Below are 8,819 nucleotides of genomic sequence, written 5' to 3'. Positions count from 1 at the left end.
GTTCAAGCTGGATTCAGAAGAGGGCGTGGAACAAGGGTATCATTGCTGATGTCCAATGGATCTTGGCTGAAAGCAGAGAATATCATAAAGATATTTACCTGTGCTTTTTTGACCATGCAAAGGCTTTCAGTTGTGTGGTCGTGCCAAGCTATGGACAACATTACTAAATATGAGACGAACCTGTACATAGACCAAGAGGCAGTTGTTCAAACAGAACAAGGGAACACAGAATGGTTTAAAACTAGGAAAAGTGTGCTCTGGGGTTGTATTCTTTCACCATATGTATTCGATCTGTATGCTGAGCACATAATCTGAGAAGCTGGATTGTATGAAGAAAAACGTGGCATTAAGACTCATTAACAACCTTCAATATGCAGATGATATAACCTTGCTTGCTGAAAGCCAAGAGGACTTAAGATACTTACTGATGAAGATCAATGACCACAGCCTTTAGTATGGGTTGAACCTTAGTGTAAAGAAAACAAAAACCCTCACCACTGGACCAATAAACAGCATTCAAAGTCTTCGTTTTGCTTGGATCAACTCAATGGAAGCAGCAGTCAATAAATCAAATGACGTATTGCATTAGACAAATCTGTTGCACAAGACCTTTTTAAAGTGTTCAAGAGCAAAGATGTCAGCTTGAGAACTAAGGTGCGCCTGACCCAAGCCATGGTATTTTCAATAACCTCATATGCATGTGAAAGTTGGATGGCGAATAAGGAAGACCTTAGAAGAATTGATGCCTTTGAGTTATGGTGTTGGAGGAGAATATTGAAAGTGCCATGGGCTGCCTAAAGAACCAATAGATCTGTGTTGGAAGAAGTACAGCCAGAGTGCTCCTTTTGGAGGCCAGGAGAGCCAAACTTCGTCTCTCATACTTCAGACATATTGTCAGGAGGACCAGTCCCTGGAGAAGGATATCATGTTTGGTAAGGTGGAGGGTCAGAGAAAAAGAGGAAGACCCCCAGTGAGATGGATTGGCCAAGTGGCAGCATCATTGGGCTTAAATGTAGCAACGATTGTGAGGTTGACCCAGGACCGGGCAGTGTTTCGTTCTGTTGTGCATAGGGTCACTAGGAGTCGGTACTGACTTGATGGCACCTAACAACAACATACACTCAGGGAGTCCTGGTGTGGCACTGGACTACAAGGTCAACTTGCAACACTAGTTTGGTGGTTCAAACCCACCAGCTTCTCCTCGGAAACCCTATACAGGGTTGCTTTGAGTTGGAACTGACTGGGCAACACTTAACAACCACAACAACACATACAGACTCATCAGAAGCCCTGGTCGTGCAGTGGTTAAGTGCTTGGCTGCTAACCAAAAGGCTGATGGTGTGAAGCGACCAGTTAGTTACTCCTCAGGAGAAAGGTGTGACCATCTGCTTCTGACAAGATGGCAGCCTTGGACAGCCTCTGGGGCAGTTCTCCTCCATTTTCTAAGGGGCTAGGATTTGGAATTGGAGCAGAGACCTGAGCAAGGGAAGGAAAAAACATGCATGTTATTTGGGGGAAGGGCATTCCAGGCTGAGGGAACAGCTCATGCAAAGGCCCTGAGGCAGGACATGGACTGATGAGTTGGAGGAACAGCAAGGAGGCAGGCGCTGTGTGCCTGGAGCAAGTGGGAGACTGTGGTCTTTTACCTGAGGGGTGGGAGCCCTGGAAGGCTGTAGACAGAGGAGGGGTGTGATAAATTTATATTTATCACTCACTCATTTATGCCTTATTTCCTTCAAGACACATTCAGCAGACCTTAACACTGTTTCTGAGATGGGCTGGGCTGGGCTGGCCTCACAAAGCCTTGGTCTTGGGTCCTGTTCTCCAGGGTATCCCAGACAGGGGTAGAGGACACAGAACTGGTGGTCAGAGCCTAAGCAAAGGGAGAGTCCCTTTACTGGGGAAGGCCAGAGGGTAAGGATGGCTTCCCAGAAGGATGGGCATTCAAGCTAGGGTTTTGACGGATGAGTAAGAGCTCCGCGTTCCTAACGCCTGATCACGATCACCAACCAGATGGTTCAGTGTGTATCTAGTGTGCAGAGGTAGGAGGGCAAGAGTTGAGATTTGCGGTCAGTAGGCAACATGGGAGGATTGTGTATTCCTGTGTTTTCATAACCCTTTGCTCAGATCTCCAGCTATGCTTCTCTGAGCACCTTCCTGAAAGTCTTCTCTGATTGCCTGCTCCCAGCCACTGCCACACCTGGCTGGACAGGACTGTCCAGTTTTGGAGGTCCCCTGAGGCCAAGAGGCAGCTGGTTTGGGCTCAGAAGCTGGTTTATAGTTAGAAACCAGTAATTATTTCAGAACTGGCTGGGACTCCCTTCCCCAGCCGCAGACAGGAGACTGAGGGCAGAACAGGGCAGTGGAAAGAGGGTGAGTTCTAACCTGAACTCTGCCCCTCAGGATGTCCTAGAAAGGGACTTAACCTCCCTAGGCCTCAGGTCCCCAACTGGCCAGTTAGGTTGTTCCAAAGATTAAATAAATATGGACAAAGCAAATAGGTTAAGTTCTCGGTTGCTAACCAAAAGGTTGACAGTTCAAATCTACCTAGTAGGTCTGCAGGAAGAAAGACCTGGCGTTCTGTGCCTGTCAAGATCACAGCTTATAGATTTACCCAAGGACAAAATTCAGAGGGGTGAGAAAAGAAGGTGGAATGGAAACAAGAATCCCAGGGAGGAAGTGGGATAAGTGATGTTACATGGAGGGGCTTGTTGTGGTCATTGAGATGAAGCAAAGTGTAAGATCTGTGGGATGTAAAACCGATGGTCTGTTCTTCCCTTCATTCACAATAAAATGTTTTTTAAAGAAAGATGACAGCCTAGAAGATTCTTTGGGGCAGTTCCACTCTGTCACGGAGGGTTGCTGGGAGTAGAAATTGACCTGACAACACCCACCAAAAATGTGCTAGATACCATTTTAGAAAAGAGTTTCCTTCACTTGTCACCTGATACTATTAGCTCCATTTGACAGAAGAGTAAACCCAGGCACAGAGTGGATAGGTGACTTGCCTGAGGATACATAGTGAATGTCAGAGCTAGGATTTAACCCCTCACCTCCTGGCTCCAGCAACAATCCCATCCTGTTAAACGACCATCAGATTTCAGGTGACGATTTTAAAAATGGCTATGACTGAAGATGACACGGAAGGATCGTTCATATGTTCACTAGGAGTCAGAGCTGACTAGACTATCAATAAAAACAAAACCAAAATAAATTCCAGATGGATTCTCTGCCCCCCAGCCCAAGAGAGAAAGAGAAATGATAAAAACACTAGAAGAAAATGTTGTTGTTTGGTGCTGTCGAGTCAGTTCCAGGCCATAATGACCCTAGGTGCAACAGAACAAATCTCTGCCTGGTTCTACGCCATCCTTACACTTGCTATGTTTGAGCACGTCGCTGCTTTCACGGGGTCATTGCATCTGGTTGGTGGCCTTCCTCTGTTTGGCTGACCTAGGAATCATTCATTAAAAGTCTGTGACTACATAAAAAGCAATGACCCTGCCGTCCTTGGATGATGGCTCGTAGATTTTTGACTCATAGTGACCTCCGTGTGACAGAGTACATACAACTTCCCCCATCGGGCTTTCCAGGCTGTCATTTTACCAGAATTAGATTACCAGGTCTTTCTCCTTTGGATTTGCTGGTGGGTTTGAGCTGCAGATTTTGAAGCCCGTAGTCCAGTGTTTAACCTGCAGTACGCTGTGGTCGTTGCTGTTAAGAGCAGTCCAGTCGGTTCCGACTCATAGTGATCCTGTATAGAGTTTCTGAGGTGAACTTGAACCGCCGACCCTGTGGTTCAAACTGACTTTGTAGTTTAGCATTTTATCCCATAGCGCCACACCAGGACTCCCAGAATTCCTAGGGACTGAAATGAAAAAGTGTCTAGAAATTAAAAAGGCCCAACAGTCTAGAAGGGCAAAAAGCGTAAAGGGTTTTTCAACAGGATATACAAATGCTTTGTAAGCATAGAAAAGGAAGTCTAGTCTCACTCATAGTAAGTTTTGTATAAAATAAAACAGCCACAAAATAACATTTCCCCCCTCATCTATCAAGTTGATGGAGTCCTGATGTGGTGCTGTAGGGTCAGCACTGGACCGCAAGGTGGCGGTTCGAACCCACTAGCCATTTCTCAGGAACCCTACACAGGATCATTGGGAGTTTAAACTGACTCGACGGCACTTAACAACTCTATTAAGTTGATGAAGATGAAGAAGTGTGACGATTCACCGTCCTTTCTCTTGTTGTTGTTAGGTACCATCGAGTCAGTAAGACCCATAGCGACCTTACTGTACTTCCTAGGACAGGGGAAAAGAGCAATCTCATGCATTAGGGCTGGGCATATGAAAAGCTGTAACCTCTGTTGCCGTCCAGTCGATTCCAACAATTCCGAGTAGAATTGTGCTCCATAGGGTGTCCAGTGGCCGATTTTTCAGAAGTTGATCACCAGGCCTTTCTTCCAAGGTGCCTCTGGGTAGACTGAACTGCCAGCCAGTTACACCACCTGAAGGTATCTCTAACAATAGCTGTTGAACTCTGTAAACCAGCCCATCACACAAAACACACGCTGAGTGATTTATACGACACCCGAAGCAGATGATGAGGCTTGGCACCATCCCGGAGCTCATTTTAAGAAAAGAGGAAAACTGTGACCCAGAGAAGACCTGGCAGAATTGCAGCCAAGCAGGCGAGGGTTGGTCTCTCTCCAGGGAAGGTGGGCGGGCTGGCTCTACCTGCAGATCCAGGTCACGTGTCCCCAGCCATGTGGGCCTCACCCATGAGACCTTGATTTTCAGAGCAGATCAGAGCAAGGGTTGGGGACACTGACTGTAGGCAGATGGAAGCCAAGCAGGCCATAGCGAGCCTTCTGAGTGTCGGTTGCCAATTCCCATTAATTCTGACTTTCTCATTAAGCCGTTAGGAAAAGCCAGGTGGCTGTAGGCAGTAGGCCCTTGGCCGGGCTTGCTGGATTAGAGGGATGGTGGTTTCTGCCCTGAGACACAGCGTTATGTGTCCAGGGCAATTATGAGACACCTGGGAAATGGAGACAAGATCAGAGAACCCCTACAGTACAGAACCTGGGAGGCTTGGGACAGTGGGGTGATCCCAGCCGCTCAGAATCCTAGAATGCCCAGCACTTCTGGACTTTAGAATGCTCATGAGCACTCTTCAGAACATTCTAGAATCTTAGAGCCCTAACAAGTAGGTCCAGGAAACCTGGTGGCACAGTGGTTTAGCACTTGGTTGCTAACTGAAAGGTTGGTGGTTTGATCCACCCAGAGACTCCACAGGATAAAAGATCTGGCAATCGCTCCCATTCATCAAGACCACAGCCTAGGAAGCGCTATGGAGCAGTTCGGCTCTATCATATGGCGTCACCGTGAGTTAAAAGTCGACTTGGGGGATTCTAACAACAACAACAACAGTGTGTGAGGTCAGGGTGCTGCGGGACATCAGCAAGGCCCCACCTCGGGCTGTTGTAGAAGAAATCGGGATTTCATGCAAAGTCCTGAGGGAATTCGGAGACCCAGTGAGAATCAAGATGAATAAGCTTCAAACATGAGCCAGAATGTGAAAGGTGACAGAGACTGGGCATCAGGGATAGGTGACACAACCCCTGCATTTGCTCTTGTCAGCTAACACCAAGTTGGCTTCCTACTCATGGCACCGCCGCACCATGGAACAGAACACTGCCTGGTATTGCCTATGCCCATGAGTGATCATGAACCAGGTCATTATGAGTCCTAGGCTTTGCAGTGGGTGATTTTCAGAAGTACATTCATTGCTAAACTACTGCCTTTTCTGTCCTCCCTCAGTTCCCCACAGAAGACACCAAACAAGTCAAAGGGACATTTCGAATAATGTGGTCATTTGCATCAGGAGTTGCCCCTCAAGCTGTTATTTTAGAAACAAAAGAAAGAACGAGTTCAGCTCTCTTCATAGCTACCACTTCTTGGACCTATCTGTTTGTCTCCAATGAAATTTCATTAGGAATTCACTGTCAGGATGTCTTAACATATGAGAGATCATGGGTGGTCTCTGTTGGCAAATTGTGTGATTCCAGTTCTACCTATTTGCCACCACCATGTCCAAAAGTGGTATCCTTCATATATAAAGAGCTACTAGAAATAAATAAGAATAGGAGAGATACCACACAAAGGACATGGAGGCCACTTTGGATACACAAGAGACATAGATAGGCAATTCATAAATGAAAAGATTCATGTGGAAAAGATTCATCAGAGTTTTCGGACTAAGACAGATGAGGAAGAAAGTGGTTAATCACACTAGTACCTCCCCCTTCCCAATTATATACAGTATCTGATACCCTTCGGTTTTATAGGAGTATTAGCTGTCAGCATTAGTTAATACTATCTTTCTGGGAGTATATTGGTGATTTTATAGAAAATCACAAACCAAACCGATTACTGTCAGACGTCAATTTGGATGCATAGTGACTTTATAGGGAATAGGATTTCCAGGACTATAATCATTACAGGTGCAGACTGCCAGATCTTTCTTCTGCAGATATATAGTGTGGGTTTGAACCACTGACTTTTGGGTTCTCAGCCAAGCGCCTAACCATCCTGTCACCAGGGTTCCCTTTGGATGATAACGAATAACAATGGCTCACATTTCTCAAGCAACAAATTCAGTTTAGTTTCTTTCACTATCTGCTTTCTCCAATAGAACAGAAAAATCCCAGGAGGGCAGGGCTTTGTCAATTTCCTTCACGGTAGTTTGAATTCACCAGCTGCTCCGAGAGAAAGATGAGGCAGCCTTCTCCCACAAAGGTTTACAGCCTTGGAACCCAGGGAACACTTACTTCTACTCTGTTCGATCGGATCCCTGTGAGTCGGAATCGATTCACCGGCAAGGAGTTTGGTTTGATTTTAGTCTCAGGTGTCAGGAATAGTGCCTGGGATTCATTTCTATCCCCAGCATGGGCCTGTAAGTTCATTTTTCTATATACAGGAGCCCGAGAACCACTGAGCTACACCAGTAGGAACGTTTTCACATAGACAGATGTGTAAACATTCAAGACAACTCTCAAATTCCTAAGCGGCACGTGGCACCTACTCTGGGGTTCTGTGGACAAGGCTAGGCAGTGCCCCCCAAACTTCACTGCATTTAATCCTGCCAGCAGGTCTGGGAGGCAAGTACTAATATGTATCTGATTTTACAGATGTGTGAACTGAGACCACAGTGTGAACGCAGTACCTTGTAAAGTGTTGTGGTTAGCTGCCATAGTTGGCTCAGACTCGGAATGAAATGTTGCCGGGTCCCCAGCCATCCACATGGTCCTTGCTTGAATCCATAGAGGCACCACACTGTATATTTTGAGTGCCTTCCAAGTTAGGCGCTCAACTTCCAGCGCCACGTCAGACAATGTTTGGTTATGATCCGTAGGATTTTCATTGACTGATTTTCAGGAGTCAATTGCCAGACCTTTCTTCCTCATCTTAGTCTGGAAACTCTGATTAAACCCATTCACGATGGGTGACTGGTGTTTGAAATACCAGTAGCATGGCTTCCAGCATCACAGCCACATACTAGCCACTGAAGACGACACACAGCCAGCCTGGGGGAATGTTTAGATCTGTTGTTTTTGTTGTTGTTAGGTAATGTCAAGTTGGTTTTGCCTCATAGTGACCCTTTAGCACACAAGAACTAAAATCTTGCTTGGGCAGACCCATGGACATGTGACTCTGAAGACCATACCTGTCTCTCAGGAGTCCGTTTCCTCTGGGGTTCCATAAGGAACACCAGCCCCAGTGGTGTCTCATAAATGCTTCTGTACTGGGCTGCCCGGGAAGGTGAATGCAGATAATAGTGGCAGAAGATTTCTGGGGGTGTGGAGGGAGACACAAGACACCTCCCCACCAGACACACACAGCTACACCCAAAGAGCCAACATATACACAGCAAGAGCCAACATAGGAGACATACACTCCCTGAAACCCACACTCCTGAGACAAATTCTGTCCCGCCCAGAGACACACAAGATACACAAGAGGAAAACTCAGACCACCACTCCCTCCACACAGATGCACAGCCCCCATTAAATAAACACGGCCACATTCAGGAACACACATACACACAGAGACATAAAAGATACACAGTAAAGAAAAACTCAGACAAACACACACGACCCGGCGCCTTGGCCTCAGGTGACCAGGTTGGTAAGTTGCCAGGACCCTCAATCCAAGCGAGAATCCAGCTTCCATGGACCAGAATCTCTCGCTTAGGTAGTGGCCAGCCAATGGGGGAGCTGCAGACCCAAGAGACCCGACTTGGCCGCAGGAGGGGGCCGAGCCCGCAGACGAGCAGAACGTGGCTCACGGGCGCCACCTGGTGGACACAGGTGGTAGGGCCGTTCCAGCCCCAGACCAGGTGCCTGGTCCCTTCAGGCTCTCTGCCTCCCCCATCCCCAGCTCTATTTGCGTCCCTTTGTGTGTCTCTATTTCTGTCTCTCTCCTCTCTGTGATCTCTCTCCGCGTCTGTCTCTGTCTCTTCGTTGTCTGTCTCTCCCTGTGTTTCTCATAGTTTCTTTTTCCTCTCTGTCGCGTTTTTGCTGTTTCTCTGGAAGCTTCTTTGTGAGTCTCTGCTTTTCTTGTCTCTTTTGCTCTCTCTCAGCCTGTGTCTCTCTTCTCTTTTCCCCACCTACTATGGCCCCATGTCTCATATCAGGGAACTCTTTCACAGTGACCCCCAGTCCCACTGTGGCACCCCTCACAGGCTGTACCCCATGTCCCTTCCCTAATGATATCTTGATGTTTCCTGCTCTCTAGGGGTACCTGAAGACCCGTAGGTCCTTTTCT

Source organism: Chrysochloris asiatica, unplaced genomic scaffold, assembly GCF_000296735.1.
Source record: "Chrysochloris asiatica unplaced genomic scaffold, ChrAsi1.0 scaffold00125, whole genome shotgun sequence".
In the NCBI taxonomy this organism is placed as follows: Eukaryota; Metazoa; Chordata; class Mammalia; order Afrosoricida; family Chrysochloridae; genus Chrysochloris; species Chrysochloris asiatica.
The sequence above is the reverse complement of the archived record's forward strand: the minus strand, read 5'-3'. Positions refer to the sequence as shown.